At 47.5% G+C, this 18814-nt stretch overlaps 3 non-coding genes across 3 annotated transcripts; 1 reads left to right on the plus strand and 2 right to left on the minus strand.

Annotated features, from left to right (window-relative positions):
* Positions 1-6224: 6224 nt before the first annotated feature.
* On the minus strand, positions 6225-6298 carry trnat-agu (transfer RNA threonine (anticodon AGU)). The gene has a single exon. It is a non-coding gene; the product is annotated as a tRNA-Thr (tRNA).
* Positions 6299-10138: 3840 nt separating this feature from the next.
* Positions 10139-10211, plus strand: trnar-ucg (transfer RNA arginine (anticodon UCG)). The gene has a single exon. It is a non-coding gene; the product is annotated as a tRNA-Arg (tRNA).
* Positions 10212-11770: 1559 nt separating this feature from the next.
* Positions 11771-11852, minus strand: trnas-uga (transfer RNA serine (anticodon UGA)). Its single transcript has one exon. It is a non-coding gene; the product is annotated as a tRNA-Ser (tRNA).
* Between the last annotated feature and the right edge of the window lie 6962 nt (positions 11853-18814).

Consider the following 18814-nt stretch of genomic DNA (forward strand, 5'->3'; position numbering starts at 1 on the left):
TTCCCTTGCTAGGGGTTCGGGGAGCTGCCCCAGTACTGGGATAGCTAGTTCACTGTCTTTGAACTTACTATCACTCACCAGGCCCATGTCAGTGCAGGCGGGGATTCTGACACCCCTCTTTGCGATGTCCTGCACTGGCAGGCGGGTGACTTGACCATCCAGCTCCAGTCTGGCTGAACCACTGTTGTCAGACTCAGACTGACAGACTGAGCTGGTGGCTGTAAGAAAACCGGCTCGGCTTTCATTCCCTGTCCCTTCTGGGGGACTGGGTGTGTTGGCAACCCTGCCGTTGAGGCAGGAACAATCAGGTCAGTCTCACTCACTACCTGGTAGTTGTGAGAAATAATGTTACCTGACTGCAGGTTCCCTGGGTCACAGCAGAGGGAATCGGCATCTGGGATCAGGTGTGTCCACAGTGCAGTAGTCTCAGCGTCCAGCTGGACCTCCTGTCTAACCTGTGAATGTTGCACCAGGGGCACCTGGCGGTGGCCCTGTGACAGCTGCTCAAGCAGATCCTCACTAATAGAGGACCTCTCAGGGCTAAGGGTGAGGGCTACATCACCAACCTGCTCTCCTGCCATCTGGATCCCTTCCACCACTGCAGGGTGGTGTTCCTGACCCCTCTTGGGTGCCAGGGTGCACAGGGAAAGCTCCTTTTCATCGCCAGGTGGGGAGATCTGCTCCTCTTTAGGGATGTAAAAGGTGTGTGCTTTACCTGGTGGATCAGGCGGCTGCTTGGAGCACCGCTCCTGTGGCATGGAGGCTGTTGGGACCTTGGCCGGGACACGACTTCCCTGTATATCCGGGGAACAAGGAAATATTTTTATTTCTTGTCCAGAGGGAACAGAAGGAATCTCCACATAGGCTTCTGTGTTCGGTGGGCACTGTGTGAGCACAGTCTGCCTCTTGGCCCCCCTTTCCTTCTGTACAGAAGGCTTAGGAGCCTTGACCTGTTTCCAAACTTTGCCTTTCTGGTGATCCACCAAAGGTTCCTCTCTGAGTCGCATGCCCTTTTCTTTTTCAACCCGTTTGAGCTTGCCGTGTGACATCAAACACCTTTCAACCTCAGTGTCAATCAGTGTCTCACTGTGTAAGACATCTCCCATGGCAGCCTTGAGGTAAAAGCTACTTGCTTTTCCTCTGTGTTTTACTGCCTGCTCTGTGACTTCAGGGGTGGAGTCAGCACTGACTTGGGAGTGGCTGAATTCATCCAGGCAGGAACCCTTCCGCTCAATCAGATAGACTGAGGGAGGGAGAGGGGGCGGGTCTCCGCCTCCTCCAGTGGAGAGTATCAGCTCATTCACGCTTCCGGCAGCCTTGGGGAGCGGTTGTCCCTGTCCTAATAAAGCTTGTTCAAGCCTGGCCAGGCGGGCGGCTACTGAATCCTTTTGTTCAGCTTTATCTAGCCCTTTCCCTCCCCCGGTGTTCTCATGGCACTTAGGACGCTGGGTGCGGTCCTGTGTGCATGCTTTGGAACGGGGCTTAGCCAGCTCAGGAGCCTGTGCTCCTTCGAGCAGGGGGGAATTAACCCTGCTGGCTCTGACGGCAAACACAGTCACTTTAACAGCTTTTTGCTCAGAGCGACTTTGGACATCATACTCCCAGGCTTTCTGCACGAATCTCTTAATATCAGTCATTTTCATGGTCTGTGCATCTGTATGCATTAAGATCATCTTTCTGACTGACGGGTGGAGATTCGCAATGAATAAACCCTTGAAATGTGTGTTCTCTTCGCAACCCTCATCATTTCGCCCTGCAAAATAAGTTCGTCTAAGTCTCTCGTAATATTCGCGAGGGGACTCTGCTCTCTCGTGCTTAATGTTAAGAGCGGCGGCTATCGCAGCAGTCGGGTCAATAAACGCACTGTATTCTTCAATAAGTGCTTGACAAAGCTTCTCAAAATCATTACAGACTTCTTTCATCTGCCTAGCCATCCACTCATGTACAGCTCTGCTGGTAGTTTTCCTGACCAGAAACACTTTCTCCTGTTCTGTGGCGTTTGGCAGATACTGCAGGGTATACCTGAGGTCCTGAATATAACTCTCGATATTATTCTCTGACACTGCGGGGTCAAATCTCTCTATGTCCTTCGCTAGCTCTCTCAGAGAATGGAGATTTATCCTTCTAGCTTCTCCGCTGACGGAGATATGGAAGAGATCGTGGTCAGACCTGTCGCTGCTAGAGAGAGTGCTTAATAGCGACTCGAATTCAGACCTTTTAGCAACCATCGTTAAACTTAAAGAGTATTACTTTTAAGTACGAAATCACAGTTTTACCACAGAAAACCACAAGATCAAGTATGCAATCAACCCGGTAGATTGCAAAAGATCACAAAACAATCAAGCACTGCTTAAAGAGCAAGGGAAACTTTTTTTTCTTTCGGCTTTCAGCACACCGTATTGTTGTGTATGAAACCAGCGGCGTTTTATATTGAATTATTCCGCTTGGTTGACTCATTTCAGTCTTGCCACGCCCACCCAGGGACGCCAAATAATGTAAGAAAACCGGCTCAGGGACGCCAAATATGTAATGTTGCCATAGCAAAATTAAATGTAGTGGCTCTCTGAAGGCACCAGTTCTGTAGGGTTTGGGCATTTACTGAGACAATTATTAATTGTAGCAGTAAATCACAAAGTTGATTCTTTTGATGGCTTTAGAATCCAACCATGTGACATAACTCAAACAACGCGCACACACAGGTACTAATACACGAGGATACATTTATTAATACATAAAATATGCATGTAAACCTAACAGATCTTATCGAGAGGGTTATCAGAATACAAAAGATATATATTCAGTCAGTTACGAAGTGTTACACATATCAAGAGGACATACGTTCAGTATATCATTCATTAAGACTGTTTCGTTAATGAACTTGGTTATAACTTCTACATTAGATACTCAAACAAGTACATAACTCTTAGGAATTAAATTGATATCAACTGGTTGGGATAACAATTGAATTCTCGAGCTGTAATGCATTGAAGTTGAATACTCATCCAATCTTTGGGGATTCAGATCTTCTTGCGGGCACAAAGAAACAGTTGCAGGCTGTTGCTGTCCAATCCGCGCTCTCTGGCTCCGTGCCAGGCTGTGCTGTGCGGCTTGCGACTCTGCGCTGCTGATGCTCACTGTTGGCTTTAACTAGCAAAGTTTGTGCACAGGAGAAAAGATGACTGTGGGTCCGAGCAAGTCAGGAAGAGGACCGGTTCGTTTCTGATGAAGAGCTAGTTCTGAATAGTGATTCAGCTGTCCACAGTTCCGACCTGTTCACGAGGCCTGCTGCTGGTGCTAACCTCGGGTGGATCCTCTGGTTATTCTCTGGCAACCTCCGCTCTAGACTCTTAGAACAAATGAAAGTTCTGGCACTCGGACACACTGGCCATTCCGTGGTTGTCCGGGCTGAGTCTCAGGATGGTCAGGAGGCGCGCTGCGAGAATGTCCTGCCCTTGGGAGCCTTCTGCTCCTGGGCTGTCCTGCCCTGGAATTCTCCTTTGAATTCCCTTTAGAATTGTCCACAGAATCCTCTGAATCCTCCCTTCTGAATCTTACTGAATCTCACAGGCTCTCTGTGTTGCCTGTTTTTACCTGGAGGAACTTCAGCTCATTGATTGGCTGAAAGTTCCATGGGCATCAGAGTCCCACGTGGGTTACTCGGCCCTACCAGTCCTTGATTGATTGATCAAGGTGAGATATGAGTCACTTAGTCCTGACACTTAGTAATGCAGTCCAGATGTCCAACTGGCACTCCCTAGACAGATAGGCGCCAATGGATGACCATTGATCATGATAGCCAGGCTTAGCTAAGTGCATCCCCCTTTGGGAGCTGTCCTAGGACCTTAAATCACCCTGCATGAATAGTCTCTCTGTGGCTGCACCACAGAGATGAACAGAGAAATGGGGCCTCATTTGGGAAGGCTCAGAACACTTAATTCTGCCTTATTAATAAGCCTCGCCGCTACACACATATATTAATATAATAAATGATTGCTTATGCTTTATAAACAAATCTAATTAAAATAAAAGCTTAAGTTTTGTATTTATCTTGTACCATAGAACATGATTTTCTTTGTATTTCAAGCCCACAAAGTGTCCAAATGACGCACTACATGATATAAGGAAGATTATCACATGCATATCGGTATTATCTTTCTTACGAAAATGCATTCCTTTCATTACCTTTTACTTTTTAAAATGAACTCAAATTGTGTATAATGTAATAATTTAAGTAGAATAGATTCTAATAATATAATGATCCAGTGTGTTGCACTACTTCACTGCTTCACTGCTCTATGCTGTCTGGAAATAAATCCTCAGACTGCTTACTGCCCTGGGCATGTACCAATGAATTACAGGAGCACATCTATTTCTCACTGCGTTGAAGCAGGAGACACACAGTCTCTGCAAACACATCCTAAATACAGTGTTCCAGCACCTTTGACCTCATCCAGAACGTATCATTTCTTGAAAGGGATTGCTGTCCGAATGCACATCTGAATCCCAAACAGAATCTCTAGTAAAATACGATCATTTGTGAAACAGGCAAATGACTGTCTCAGGGGCCCATTCCTCATTGTCAGACATATGTATGCAATGCTTTCACCGTGCATTGAGCAATAGGGATTAAAAACACAGCAGGTAAGGTTAGATGTCATGTTCTATGATCATTTCTTTCAGCATTAGGGACTAAATATACTAAACGTATGATACTAAAATGTTATTTTCACATATATTAATGACCCCGTTCTTCAGGTGATTCATCATGTCCTCCCTCGCCTGTTGAGAGGCCACCTGATCTCTTCTGCCGTGGCGTGCTTCATACACGCCCTCTTGAAGTGAGCAGGAAGCTGATCAAAAGTATTCAGGCACATCTTGCACACCAGGGGAATCCTCGCGGGTTTCCTTTGAAAATAAATAATACCATCTGTGTATAGATACAAGCTAAGACTGATTTCTTAAATTATCCTTAAAATTCTCTCTCATAGTTTGAGCATAATGATTTTATTGCATTTATATAAGAATTGCTCATTGCTCCAAAATAAATAATGGTCTCAGTCACAGACTTTCCAATAGAAGCCATTGTGGAGTTCAGCAACTGCAGGTCCTAGAAGTGGGGAAGGAATTTTAAAAGAGAAATTGAATTACAATACAGAAGGAATGGCTGAGGGTTCACTGAAATGTATAAATATACAAATTCCAAAGACTGAGTCCATATAGAAACAACTACTTTTCATTTTCAGTATAAGAAAAAAAAACAATATCTTCCAAAGCATCATAAAATTGTCCCTTCTTCCAGACCCTACTTCTCTCTTGTAGTAGTACAGCAGACCTTTCCAGGTGAGCAGATCACAGAGTCCGAAATGAGCTTCCTCCATCAAGCAAAGTACCTGAACATGACTCTGTCTTCATAAAAGAGCCCCTGTAATAAATAAATTAAATCCAAAATCAAGAGGGCAATTGCCTACTGAAATACAAGAAGTCATCAATTTTAACCTAGCAACACATTAAAGGCTGCATCTATACAAGTGCGATTCTAGAAATGCTCACCAGATTACGTTTTAAGAAGGAACTGCACCTCAGGTTCCGCCGAGATCTTAACTCGGATGGCAGGATTCAGAGTCCGGAGTGTGGACTGATGGCGAACGGAGGGTCCACATACTGTGGATCTCTCAGTGATCTTCCGCGTATTCAAACCGCCAGCGTGTGACTCCCCTGTCCCTGTGATCTCATTGCTCTGCTCTCTCCTCTGTGCAGCCGAGCCCGACTCACGGTAAAGTGAAAAAAAAGATGCCCTCAACGTGAGATTTACTCTGGAGCGAGGATAGATGTTACCTTTTTATCATTTAACAGGATGTATGTGATGTGGCGACTAGGTTCAATTTTGTATCCTCTTTAAAAGATTAAGGACTGGGGTGAGCGTGATTTACCACCCTTTCAGCTAAGAACCCGACTTGCGCACCGTTTAAGCTGCATAGACTCGGTCGTTTAACTCTTCTCCGTTAGCAGGGTTAAGGTTAAAGAAAAAAAAATAGCTGACTTCTTTTTTTTTTTGCCAGCCGCTAGCGCTGATTAGCAAGGCTTGTATTTCATGTTTTGCAAGTTCCATCCATTTTAAGAAAAACAAGTCGCGTTAAAGACAGGAAATGAATACTTGCATTTAATTAAGTCTAGCCGTAGGCGGTTGTCTGTAAGGACCAGTTCTGTTCGAGAAGACACAAAGAAAGCACTGCTGGGATTCGAACCCAGGATCTCCTGTTTACTAGACAGGCGCTTTAACCAACTAAGCCACGGCGCCCCAGGAGTGTTGTCCTTTTGCAGCCACTTGGACACACCACTCAGACACATCTGCATTCGGTGTGTGCTCCGCCTGCTCGCTGAGCAAGTTGCCACCTTTACATACAATAGCAACATCGACACCAAGAGAAAGGATGACAAATGGCTTTTATCTGGAACTTTTCATGTCCAAGGAGCTCAATGTGCTTTCTGTGTACAACAGGGCCACTGAACTCCACACTGGCCACTGAACCACAGCAGTGGCTTGCTGGCTTGACATCTCCCAAGGAAAATGTTGAAATCACATGTGGAACAGGAAAATGACCCTCGAGTACGTGGGGAAAAAAAGAAAAAGATCATCTGGAGCGCGCCAACCCATGTCCTGACAGCCCAGTTTTGTCAACAAGGTGGCTGAGTGGTTAAGGTGATGGACTGCTAATCCATTGTGCTCTGCAAGCATGGGTTCGAATCCCATTCTCATCGTTCTCCATGTCTGACACGTGTGCCTGTTCGGTGTTGGCCCTCCTGTTGTTTGCTCCGGTGCTAGAGCCGTACATTTTCTAGCAGTGGCTGAACATGGTATAGTAGGCCAACGTCGGTATCGAGCAGTAACAGTACTTACTGCGCCCCATAAGAAATCGTTTGTCCCTGTTCAAAAGAGATTGTGCGATGTCTAATAACCTAGGCGGCATATTAGACACAAGGCTCTTAACAACTTGCATTGTTAAGTGCCTTGGGACAACCTTGTTGTGAAAGGCGCTATATAGAAATACATTGATTTGAATTGAATTGACAATGTAAAATGTTGTGTGTGTTGTTTGTTAAACAAGACTGTCTTTATTTATAAAAAAATAAAAGGAATTTGCTAGGAATGCAAACGTTAGGTTGCGCTTCTTCATGCTGCATCGTCGGCATGAGTGGAGCTTTTTAAACGTCTGTACTTACTGTGCCCCATAAGAAATCGTTTGTCCCCATTCAAAAGACATTGTGCGATGTCCTGCAGTGTTCGCAAAGCAAACCTTTGACAGTTTGAAAAGAGGAATTTATTCTGCTTCCTGTGCGTGCAGTAGTTACAAAGTTGAACGTCTTTACACGATTTGCTGCAGTTTTCAGTGGGCGGGCTTTGTCAGATGGCTTGGAAAAACGCACTGTGTTTCGGCTCGGGAAACATCATGAGAAGTGTCCTGCATGTTTTCTGTGTATAGCTGTCTTTTAACGCATACAGAATTCATTCGAAATCATTGATTTCTTCAATTAACAAGGGTCCCTTAAAAGATGAGTCAAAGTAACGTCTAATCGGATTAGTTTCCTTAGAGCTGGTTCAGAGTTTGCTCAAGAGTTTACCTTTCACAGATGCGCAAAGAAGAATGTTGGGGATGCATGCTTCAAGGTGCCTTACAGCTGTAGGGAGTGATTCGAGACGATTCGTGGTGTGTGCTAGTTCCCATATACCGTACGCCCCGGGGTGCAGTGCTAGGATGACGTACAATACCGCTTGGGCACGTAACGGCGTTATATGCAAGTGCGGGACGTGAGGGTTTTCGTTTGTTCATTTTGTTTTGCTCTGCTTTGCTTTGTTTCGTGGTCAAGAGGCGTAAGGTAAGTCGTAATCCAGGGAGAACACTGGTGGCAAACAGTCCGAGGTGAGAGGCGAGGTCCAAAGTCGAAAAGGCAGAAGGGGAGTCCAATATCCAGAATAAACGAGGTAATGGAAAAAACGCCAGGTAGAGCTCTCAAGGAGTAGACTCAATACCAGGGGGAAGCAGGTAAAGATGGTAAAAATAGCACTGCGTACCGCACGGTGGAGTGTGTGCAGGTGGGTTAACTCGTGCGGCAGCGTTTGTTAATAATCACCCGCTGCTGGTGCTGTTTAGATTGCTTAAGAGTTGGTCTTAACTGCCTGGTGGTCATGACAAGCTCCTCTTTAAGCTGTGGTTTAGTTTTGCATTCATGTGTTTCTAGAGCAGTTATTTATGGGGGTGGGTGGGTCTTTCACAGAGGCTCAGGACAAATCCCCTGCATGAAAGTCTACTGTGTGCGTTCAAACAGTCACAGGTCAAGAGCCAGGCAGGAGGACAATGGACAGAAGAAGCAACGAACTAAAAATAAAAGAACGAATATGAAAAAGCCACCATCTTTTTCTTTTTGACATTTTCCGACTTTCATGCAAGCCAGGACAAAGTTGCTTGTAGCTACTTGTGGATTCAAATACTCTATCGAGTGCTTTGATGAGTTTTTGCAATTTGATTGTCGTCCTGTCAGCCTGTTTCTGTTTTTTTTTTTCAATCTAATGATGGAAAGTAAGAGGGAAATGATGGAGCAATCAATAACCGCTCCGGAAAAATGGCAGAAAGAAATGGCCCGTCACTAAGGACATTTGTGAAGCAGAGGAGTGACATCACCACAAAGGCGACTTATTCTGCTGATCGTTTTGGTGAATAATGATTGAGGCGTGTTAAGAGAAAGGTAGCTGCGTCAGCATGCTTAGGCTGCAAAGGATAAAGCAAAGGTTTACTCCATGCTGAAAAGAGAAGAAAAGAAGCACAACGTTTCGGCTGTGGAGCCTTCTGCGCCATCCTCTTTAGCGATGGTGATGATGTTTACATTGGAAAAACTGAGACACGCATACTGGAGGGGCTTGAACCACCAACTTTTCAGCACCACAGAGTCTGACAGTCTTTTGTGTGCCCTACATTTGCAGGTTTTTGGTCAAAGAAAACAATCACTTGCGCTTCTTGCAGCCGGCAATCTTTTTCCACTGACAACCAAGAAATGGATTTCATCATTCACAAGCTGTATGGATTTCTTCAAAAACAAGTTATTCCAGAAAGGAAATGAATTCTTGCATTAAACTGAACCAAGCTGTACATGTTTGTCTGAAATGAGACATGCGGCACAACAAGACACGGAGAGAGGCACCGCTGGTATTCAGACCCAGGATCGCCTGCTTACTAGGCAGGCACTTTAAGCCACTAGGGAACAGCGCCAGCAGAGCACCGCGCTTTTACAGACACTTGGACACATCTGCGTTCGGTGTGCACTTAACCTGCTCTCTGAGCCCGTTGCCTCCGTCCCATTTAATAGCAGAACTGACGCCAAGAGAAATGATGAGAAATGGCATTTATCTGGCACTTCTCATGTCCAAGGAGCTCAATGCCCTTGACATCTCCCCAAGGCGACAGAGCTGTGCATTCTTTGGCGACAACATTTTTTCTTTTGTTTTATTTCTATACTTATCGATAGAATAAAAACGATATGTCATGTACTGTAAGGGAAATGTCTCTTTTCATGGGGAAAGCTAGCACCAGCAAATGTTGTGTTTAGAAGAAGTGATTTAACATGACACGTGACCTAATTTACCGGAGCAAAAGCTCACCCAGCAAGCCCTGCTTTACTTCTACAGAGAGAAGTACTGTAGAGTCTGCAAGATGTTCAGCTGGGTAGCTACGTCAGCATGCCTCGGCTGCAAAGGAACAAGTAATAGGTTTATTGCATGCTGAAAAGAGAAGAACGGAAACACAGCGTTTCGGCCGTGAGGTCTTCTCACACCTGAAGAAGCCTCACACCTGTAAAAGGCTCCATGGATTTCTTTCTTCTCTTTTCAACATGGAATACACCTATTGTCTGCAAGATGTGACAATTTCACGGTGTTTTGGAAGAAAACCTTTTTTCTTTGAATTCAAAATCAATCAGAATTTCAGCACGACACACCAACACTTTTTCTGTTTTAAGGAGATGATATTTTAAACCTGATAAAAATAGTAGGAAACACAAGTTTCTTGCTGTGAAAATTTAGATGGGGAAGTGTACTACTGGTAGCAGTGTAGAGCTCTCTGTGGTGGAGTGCAAGCGTATGTTCTATGGGCCAGTGGCGTAATGGATAACGCGTCTGACTTCGGATCAGAAGATTGTAGGTTTGAGTCCTGCCTGGCTCGTGAGGCTTTTAAACCTCTCAGGTTCCTCGGTAACAGGTTGCCGTCATGTATATGAACTATAGAAAAGCATCTACCACAACCCGTAAATTAGCACGCAAGTGCGGGCTAGTTAACACAGAACTGTATGGAGATCATCTCCAGCTCCGAGCTCAATTGCAATGAAAAAACATGCAGAACAGAACTGGAGAGCAGCTGAATTTGTGCTCAGTAGGGTGGGGAGGACTCAGCATTGCTATTGTTCTAATTGGCATGAACTGCAGGGGATCTGAATCAGAACACGTCAGTTAGTTCGATCATTGCATCAATATGTAGGCCACGTTAATATAGAATTATTACTTTGTCTGTCTCGTCTTTGTATATAGCTGAATGTCCCTGACAATTTCATGTTAGTTTTTAAGAACGACATTGGTGCTAATATATACATATATAGCATATAAGGAACACGTAAAAGTTGAGTCCATGCTGAAAAGATAAGAAAACCGCCACAACGTTTCATCTTGGAATAAATCTTTACTTGTTGTTTTGCAGCCTACCCATTCTGACCTAACTCCTCCCTTGAAATTCCCTAACAGATAAGGGTACGTAACGGCTCATGCGATGCTCAGTTGCAATTTGTCCCAAAACAAACAAGAACAGCAGCTGAGGGTTTGAGTTTGAACATGCACTGTATTAAAGCAGCTTTTATTTCCATTGATAAATGCTAGATATTCCTACAGAGATTCTCCAGGTGAGTAAGCGATTCCTGTTTCTGTTTCTATTTCTGTTTCATATATATATACAGTATATATATATATGTTACATGTGTCTCTGCAATAGTATAAATGTGTTATACACTATCAGGGGCTGCTTTTTTGTGCACCTCATCTACAACAAGGGTTTTTTTTTTCATTTATGTTTGTGGACCTTCACCATTTGAGGAAGTGAGTTAGATAAGAAAGTTACAGGTATGGTGAGCAATGACTGACAAAGGCACGTACTGCGTATTCCTTACAGAAGTGTAAGCAATTTGTTCTAAAAAACACCGACTAAAGTCCAACATCGTTAGCAATCTTATTACTTAAACAGAATTAACATCAATAAACTGTAAGGTGCTGGTACATGCGAGTAGATTTGATCTTCTATTAAACAAAAATGCAATTACAGCTCTAAAAAGGTCAACCTAGACTTCTGTAACAGATCTGTTCAGGTCATCGCTGTTCCTCTGACCTTGTGAGTCTTTGGAATTTTAAAAGGGTATTTTGCTTGCCTTTCATGTGGTCTGTGTACAAGTCACTGTGGCGTATGCGGTCCTACACAGCCTTTCTATAGACGTGACGAGCCTCCGCTATGTTGCAATGGAGAACAGGTTCAGTACGGAGCTGCCGAGAAAATTCAGCTGGAAAGCTCGTTGCAGAAAAGCATCGTTATCTGTGTCCAGCTGCAAAGCGTCCTTCGTGGGTGCTGAAGAATCGATTTCACAGGCTGCGGGTCCAGGCGATTTAGAGTGTTAAAGGTCCCAGCGAAAACGAAACGGCACTGGTCCTTTTACACGCACGCACGCAACCAAATGCAAAGGACGCCGTAGTCGGTAGGATTTGAACCTGCGCGGGGAGACCCCAACGGATTTCAAGTCCGTCACCTTAACCACTCGGCCACGACTACAGCGAGCGCCGCGGCCGCTGCCTTCTTGCTACAATCGAACAGGGAGTGCGAGGCGGCGGCAGAGGCAACTTTTTTCAAGTTCGCTCTCCGTTTAAGAAACCTTTTACGCCATACGTGCAAGCACACACACACACCTCAGAGGACTTAAGGGTGGCTTCAAGTTGGAATGATAAAGTCTCCCCGTTCGGACATGAAAACAGAACGTTCTTAGACAGAAAGCAATCAACAACGGAGACATGTGGACGACGATTTCAGTCACTGCACTTTGAATAGCATTTTTAGTCCAGTTACAGGAGATGCACCAATGGCCCTTGACCTACGCTCTTACCAATGCCTTGAACATTCAAACAAAACAGCCCTCAAGTCCTGCGGTTTAATATAACGCTGTTACGTGTCGAGGCAGTATTTGACTCTGTCCTACCGTTGAGACACGGGGCGTATATGGAAACGAACACATGCTACGGATCGTCTCTAATCGGTCCCTACAGTTGGAAGGCTCCTTGAAGCGTGCACCCCCATCATTCATCTTTGCGCATCTGTGAAAGGTAGACTCTTGAGCAATGTTTGAGCCAGCTCTAAGGCAACTAGTGCTATTGGACAGACACCTCTGGAAGATCCTAAGAGTCTCTTAACACCACTTCCAGCAGCAAGCTTAATTGTTCACTGGAGGTCTCCCACCCAGGTACTGACCAGGCAAAGAATCACCAGTACATTGAATGTGGAAGTTAATCCTGAAATCCAATTACATATCTCAAGGTAAGACAAATCCATAAGAACATGTCTTAGTATTACTTCATTTACATTAGTATGGCACTGAGATGGTGCTCTTCTTTAAGCTGTGGTTTACAGATGCAGCCATTCAAAACAAGCGGGCGATACCGCAATATTTTGCGGTGCGCTTTACTCAGTCTACCACGACTTACGACCTGTCATCATCTCAAAAGGTGGGACCCCCGTAGAGCAATGGGGCGTAGCTCGGATGGCCATCAGAACCAGGGGCAGCTTAATGTCTCAGTCCCTACTGCTGTTGGAGACAAACATTTTGAGCATACTAACCACCGTTCGGTTTGCCCTTTCTGCCTGGCCCGAGGATTGAGGGTGGTAGGAGATATGCAACTGGGTCTTGACCCCAAGCATATTCCACAGGGTTGCCATTACTGTAGCTGTGAAATGGGTTCCCCGATCCGAGACCACGGTCAGGGGGAATCCCCATCGACTGAACACATGGTTCACCAACAGCACTGCAGTTGTCTCTGCCGTGTCGTTGGGTGCTGGGAGGCACTCAATCCATTTTGTGAATGCACACGTAACAGTGAGGAAATATTTGTTCCCTCTGGATGACCTCACCAGCGGCCCCACCCAATCCATTTGAAGATTGGACCAGGTGAATGTCATGCCCTTTTTCTGGAGTGGTGCACGGTGCAAGGGCCGTGATGGTTGGAACTGGCTACACGTCAGACACCCCTTTACATACGCGGCGATGTCTTGGCCCATGTGAGGCCAGAATGCCACCTGCTGGATAGTGTCGTATGTAGCCTTGATTCCCCGGTGACCCCCACAGGGTTCGTCATGAGCGTGTTGGATCATGACCCCCCGATGACAGTGGGGAACTACCCACTTTGGGACACCTTGTGCAACTGGTACACAAACCAACAACCCCTTTATAATTTTTAGGTTGTCTTTCACCTCTGCCAGCTCCTTCAGCTCCAGAGACTGGCTCAGCACCTGCTCCGAAAGAGGTTGACGCACTGGGTCAGCAATATGCTGATACATTTGCCCAATTGCTGGGTCCTGTTTCTGCATTTCCGCAAGATCGGTGTTAAAACCCTGTGACCCAAGCACTACAGATTGAGGGTCAGCTCCGACATCCTGTCTAGCCCTGCTTCGGGTGACCGCCTTGACCTCAGCCACGAATTCTGGGGGTAGCCATTCCTGCTGGAACTGCCAGGGTTCACCCTCTAAGGCGCCAGATTTGGCCAACCGGTCGGCCTCATCATTCCCGTCTTTGTCGGGTCCCTTCACCTGGGAGTGTCCCTTCACCTTCCTCCAGTAAACCATCATTCCAGCCTCGGTCGTGAGCTTGTCACTGGCCAGGAACAACTCTTTGTTCTTTACTTCCTTGCCCCGGGCATTTTTCATGCCGTTACCCTTCCAATACGGAACGTGAGACACGAAGCTATGTCGGGCGTAGTTCGAGTCACTACAGATGACAAACTGTTTAAGGCCATGTGTCAGGGCCTGCTGGAGGGTGATCAGCACCCCAGCTACTTCCGCATACTGACTAGTCTTTGGTCCTAGCTTATAGCGGGTCGGCCCACAGGGAGTATTGTCTTGCCAGACTACTCCTACCCCTGCTAGCACCTGCTGTTCGTGGCGAAAAGAGCAACCGTCAACATAGGCCATGGGTAAGCCCTGGCCCACGTTCTCATCGTAGTACCGATGATTGTTCGGTAGCTCAGCAGCGGGAATTGTTTCTGGAGCTTCCATGTCAGTGTCACAGCCGTGACACACTTGGCCCAAAGCCAGGCCCTGTCCCAGGTACATTTTCTTGCTCTGTGCATAACGTACCTCTATCTCATAGCCTTGTAGGGCCATCATTCATGCCACAATCCTGCTATTTGACACCCTGCCCGCTTTCAGTCTCTGGCTATGCAGGAATGTCACAGGTTGGTGGCAGGTTTCGATGATGATCTTTTGTCCCCCAACATAACTACGGAAGTGTTCTACCGACCAGACCGTAGACAACAGGGCCTTCTCGCAGTCCAAGAACTTTTGCTCCACTGGGCTCAGGGCTCGACTGGCATATGCCACCACCCTTCACTCTTGGTTATATTCCTGACTCAGAGCAGCCCCAAGGCAGTGCTCTGAGAACCCTGCTTCAAGGTAGAAGACCTTATTTTTGTCAGGGTAGGCCAAGCTCGGCGCACTACCGAGTCTGCGCTTCAGCTCCATCACAGCCTGTTCTGGGGAAGGCCCCCACTCAAAGGGCACGTCTTTCTGCAACAGCTTGTGGAGGGGCCTTGCTATTTCAGCGTAATCCTCAATGAACTGCTGGGAATAATTACATACTCCCAGAAAGCTGCGCAGTTCAGACAGGTTAGTGGGCGACTTCATATTCTGGATAGCTTGGACTCTGCTGGACTGTGGCTGTATGCCTTGGGCTCCAACCAACAGTCCCACGTACTCCACTTGGGTCCTACACCACTGTCCCTTAGCCAGGGACAGTTTGGCCCCTGCACAGGAGAGCTGGGTCAACACATGCCTGATCTCGGCCATGTGTTCTTCCCAGGTCTGACTCCTCATCAGAATATCGTCCACATAGACCAGGTTGCCCCTGGCGGCTGCATCACTCATGGCTTTGTGCAGAAATATGTTGAACTCCGCTGGGGAGTTGGAATACCCAAAGGGGCATCGATTCCAGGTGAACTGCCTGTTTCCAAAGGAAAAGGCCAGTTTGTACTGGTCTGTTGGTTCTACCTTAAGGGTCCAGAACCCATTGGCCACATCCACTGTGGTGAAATATTTCGCTGTTGTCACCTTGGCTAACTCCTGATCTAGGTAGATCATTGGCCATCGTGACAAAGGAACCTGTTTATTCAGCTGCCGGTAGTCAATGGTCAGACGCCATTTACCATTGGGTTTCAGCACCGGCCACAGTGGGGAGTTATAAGTGGAGTTACACTCCCTTATGATCTGACGCTCTAGTAGAGCATCCAACATCTGCTTTATGGACTCGTATGCCGTGAGGGGAATGCGATACTGCCTGACATAGGTTGGGCGGGCGCCAGGGGCCGTTGGAATGCGCACTATGTTCAAATCCGTCACCCCGCAGTCATAGGCGTCCCGTGCAAACACTTCCCGGAAATCCTGGAAATTCTGACGCAGCTGCTGACGCTGGCTTTCCGTTTCCAGGGCATCTGCCTTGCCAACCTGTTCCTGTACCTGCTCTAGGAACCCCGCTTTTGACGGCATGGCGGTATCCCGGGTCGTACTCTCGGCTGAGTGGTCCATCGGAACACCTGCGTGTACTGTGTACACAACCATCTCATCCTTATCGCTAAGGTCCACCCTGCACACCTCCTGGTTGCAGAATCCCTCTATTGGCATAATTGCAATCATCAGCCGGGGGTAGGTATAGTACACCTGCTCGGTTCCCCCCTCCCTGGCCAAGGGACCAGGGAGCTGCCCCAGTACTGGGATGGCTAGTTCGAAATCATAGAAACCATTGTCAATTACCAGTCCCATGTCAGTGCGAGCAGGGATTTTGACATCTTGTTTTGCTATGTTCTGCACCAACAGGCAGGTGGCTCGGCCATTCCGTTCCAGTCTGGGGGTACAACAGACTGCTAGGTTCAGTCTGATAAACTGAGCTGATGGTTGGAAGAAAACCATCTCAGCGTCCATTCTCTGTCCCTTCTTTAGGACAAGGCGTACTGGAAACCCTGCTGTTGACGCAGGAACGATCAGGTCCGATTCGTTTACTACCTGGCAGGCCTGAGGAATCGTCTGACCTGACCGAATGTTCTCGGGGTCACCGCTTAGAGAGTGGGCATCTGGGTCCACCCGTGTCCACAGCACACTGTTTACTGTGTCCAGCTGGGCGCCCAGTCGAACCAATAGGTACTTCCAATAGGAAGTAGTGAGCAAACTTCCTTTTTCCGATGGAGATGGAAGCTACACAGCTTCCTTTGCTCCAAATGGACCTATGAGATGGAGGTGCCCACCACAGAACCTGTGACTGCGTCACCAGGGTCACCTGACAGCTTGGCGACAGGTCCTCGAACAGACCTTCACTGATTATGGACTTCTCAGAGCTGAGGCTAAGAATTACATCATCAACCTGCACTTCTGCCACCTGGACCCCCTCCCACCACCATGGGGTGGTATTCCTGGACCCCCTGAGGTACCAGGGTGCACAGAAAGGACTCCCATTCATTACCGGACAGGGAGATCCACTCTTCTTCAGGGATGAAAAGGGGGTGTGCTTTACCTGGCGGGTCAAGCAGCTGCTCGGAGCACTGCTCCTGTAGTTGGGAGACCGTGGGAGTGCTGGCCTGGGCAGGACTTCCCTGTAGTTTTGGAAAGCAAGAAGAGACATTTATTCTCGTCCAGAGGAACCAGGAGGAACCTCCAACTCAGCTATAGTGTTCAGTGGGCACTGTGTGATCACAGCATAACCACTGAATCCCCCTTTTTGCTGTGCAACAGGCTTAGGGTTTTTGACCTGAGCCCACAATTTTCCACGCTGGCAGTCCACCAGAGGCTCCAGCCTGTCAAGCAGGTCTTGGCCAATGAGTAGTGGCTCTGTTTTAAACCTAGAGATGTAAACAGGATGCACCACGTTCATTGGCCCGAACCTAAGTGCCACCCACACTCGGTGTGTGATCCTGGCATGATCCTGGGTATAGCTGGAAATATCTATCTTACACGGTTCTACCTTAAGTCTGATGCCTTTTCCTTTCGCTACTCGTTTGAGCTCGCTGAGTAGATCGGCTGACATCAAACTAATTTCAGCCCCAGTGTCAATCAGTGCTTCTCTATCTAAGACGTTTTCAAGAGAAACCTTGATATAAATACGCCTTACTTTGCCTTTCTGGCTGAGATTCCCTAAGAATTGTTGGAAGCCTGCCTTTTCTTTGACTTCAGGGGCGGGGTCAGCGCCCAACTCAGAGTCACAGCCTTCTTCCAGGCAGGAACCCTCCCACCCAATCAGATAGACTGAGGGAGGGGCTTGGGACGGATCCCCGCCTCCTCCAGTGAGAAGGGGCGTGGTCCCCCTAAGCTCATTCACACTTCTGGCATTCGGTGCGGAAGGTTTACCCTGTCCTGATCTCTCAGGCAGGGCTTGTTCAAGCCTGGCCAGGCGGGCTGCAGTTGACTCCCTTCGTCCAGTCTTATGATAGGCTCTGCCTGAGCCCTTGCCTTCCCCGTAGCGCTCACGGCGGCTCTGACGCTTAGTGCGGTCCTGCCTGCCTATTTTGCGCCGGGGCTTAGCGAGCTCAGGAACCTCAGCTGCCTCGAGCTGAGGCGAGTCGTCAACCCTGCTGGCTTTAGTGGCGAACACGGCCGTTTTAGCAGGTTTTCGCTCTGAGGAAGCAGAGACTTCAGCTCCCCAGGCTTTTTGAGCCAACCTTCTAATGTCAGACATTTTCATCGCTTTTGCATCAGTGTGCATCACAATCATTTTCCTGACTGAGGGATGCAGATTAGCCTTTGAAATTCACGTTCTCTTCGCAACCCTCTTCATTCCGCCCTGCAAAATAAGTGCGCCTAAGCCTCTGATAATAGTCGCGAGGGGCTTCAGCTTTTTCGTGCTTAATATGGTGCACAGCGGCCACGGCAGCTATGGGATCGATAAAAGCCGAAAATTCTCCGATCATTGCCTGACACAGCTCCTCAAAGCTATTACAGACCTCCGGTCCTTGTCTAGACATCCACTCGTGGACCGCTCGGCTGGTAGTTTTCCTTACTAACATAGCCTTTTCCTGTTCGGACGCTTCGGGCATAAACTGCAAAGTATATCTCAGCTCATCGATGTAGGTCTCCACATTATTCCCTGACACTGACGGGTCAAACCTTTCTACATCTTTGGCTAACTGCCTCAGGGAGTGGAGGTTAATTTTTACGGTTTCTCCGCGGGCAGGGAGACGGCCGTGATCAGGAGCAGGGGGTCTATGCCTGAATTGACTCGCCCTTGCGTTTCGCGCAGGACTCGGCGATCTCCCCCCATGCCGATCCGACCACAGACCCTGGCCGGGAGAAACCTCCTCCCGGCGCGCTGGGTGAGCGCTCCGGGCTGCTAGGTGGGCTGGCATGCAAGTGGGATCTAGTCTATTTTGCTTCCAGTACGGCAGCATCTGACTCCTTTTGCCTTTCCTGGCTGAGCTCATTTAAACTCTCAATTTCTTTTTCTTTTTCTTTCGAGCTCGCTTCCAGGTCTCTCCTAGCTACCTCAGCCGCAG

Source organism: Lepisosteus platostomus, unplaced genomic scaffold, assembly GCF_059453375.1.
Source record: "Lepisosteus platostomus isolate fLepPlt1 unplaced genomic scaffold, fLepPlt1.hap1 Scaffold_30_H1, whole genome shotgun sequence".
NCBI classification, from domain to species: domain Eukaryota; kingdom Metazoa; phylum Chordata; class Actinopteri; order Semionotiformes; family Lepisosteidae; genus Lepisosteus; species Lepisosteus platostomus.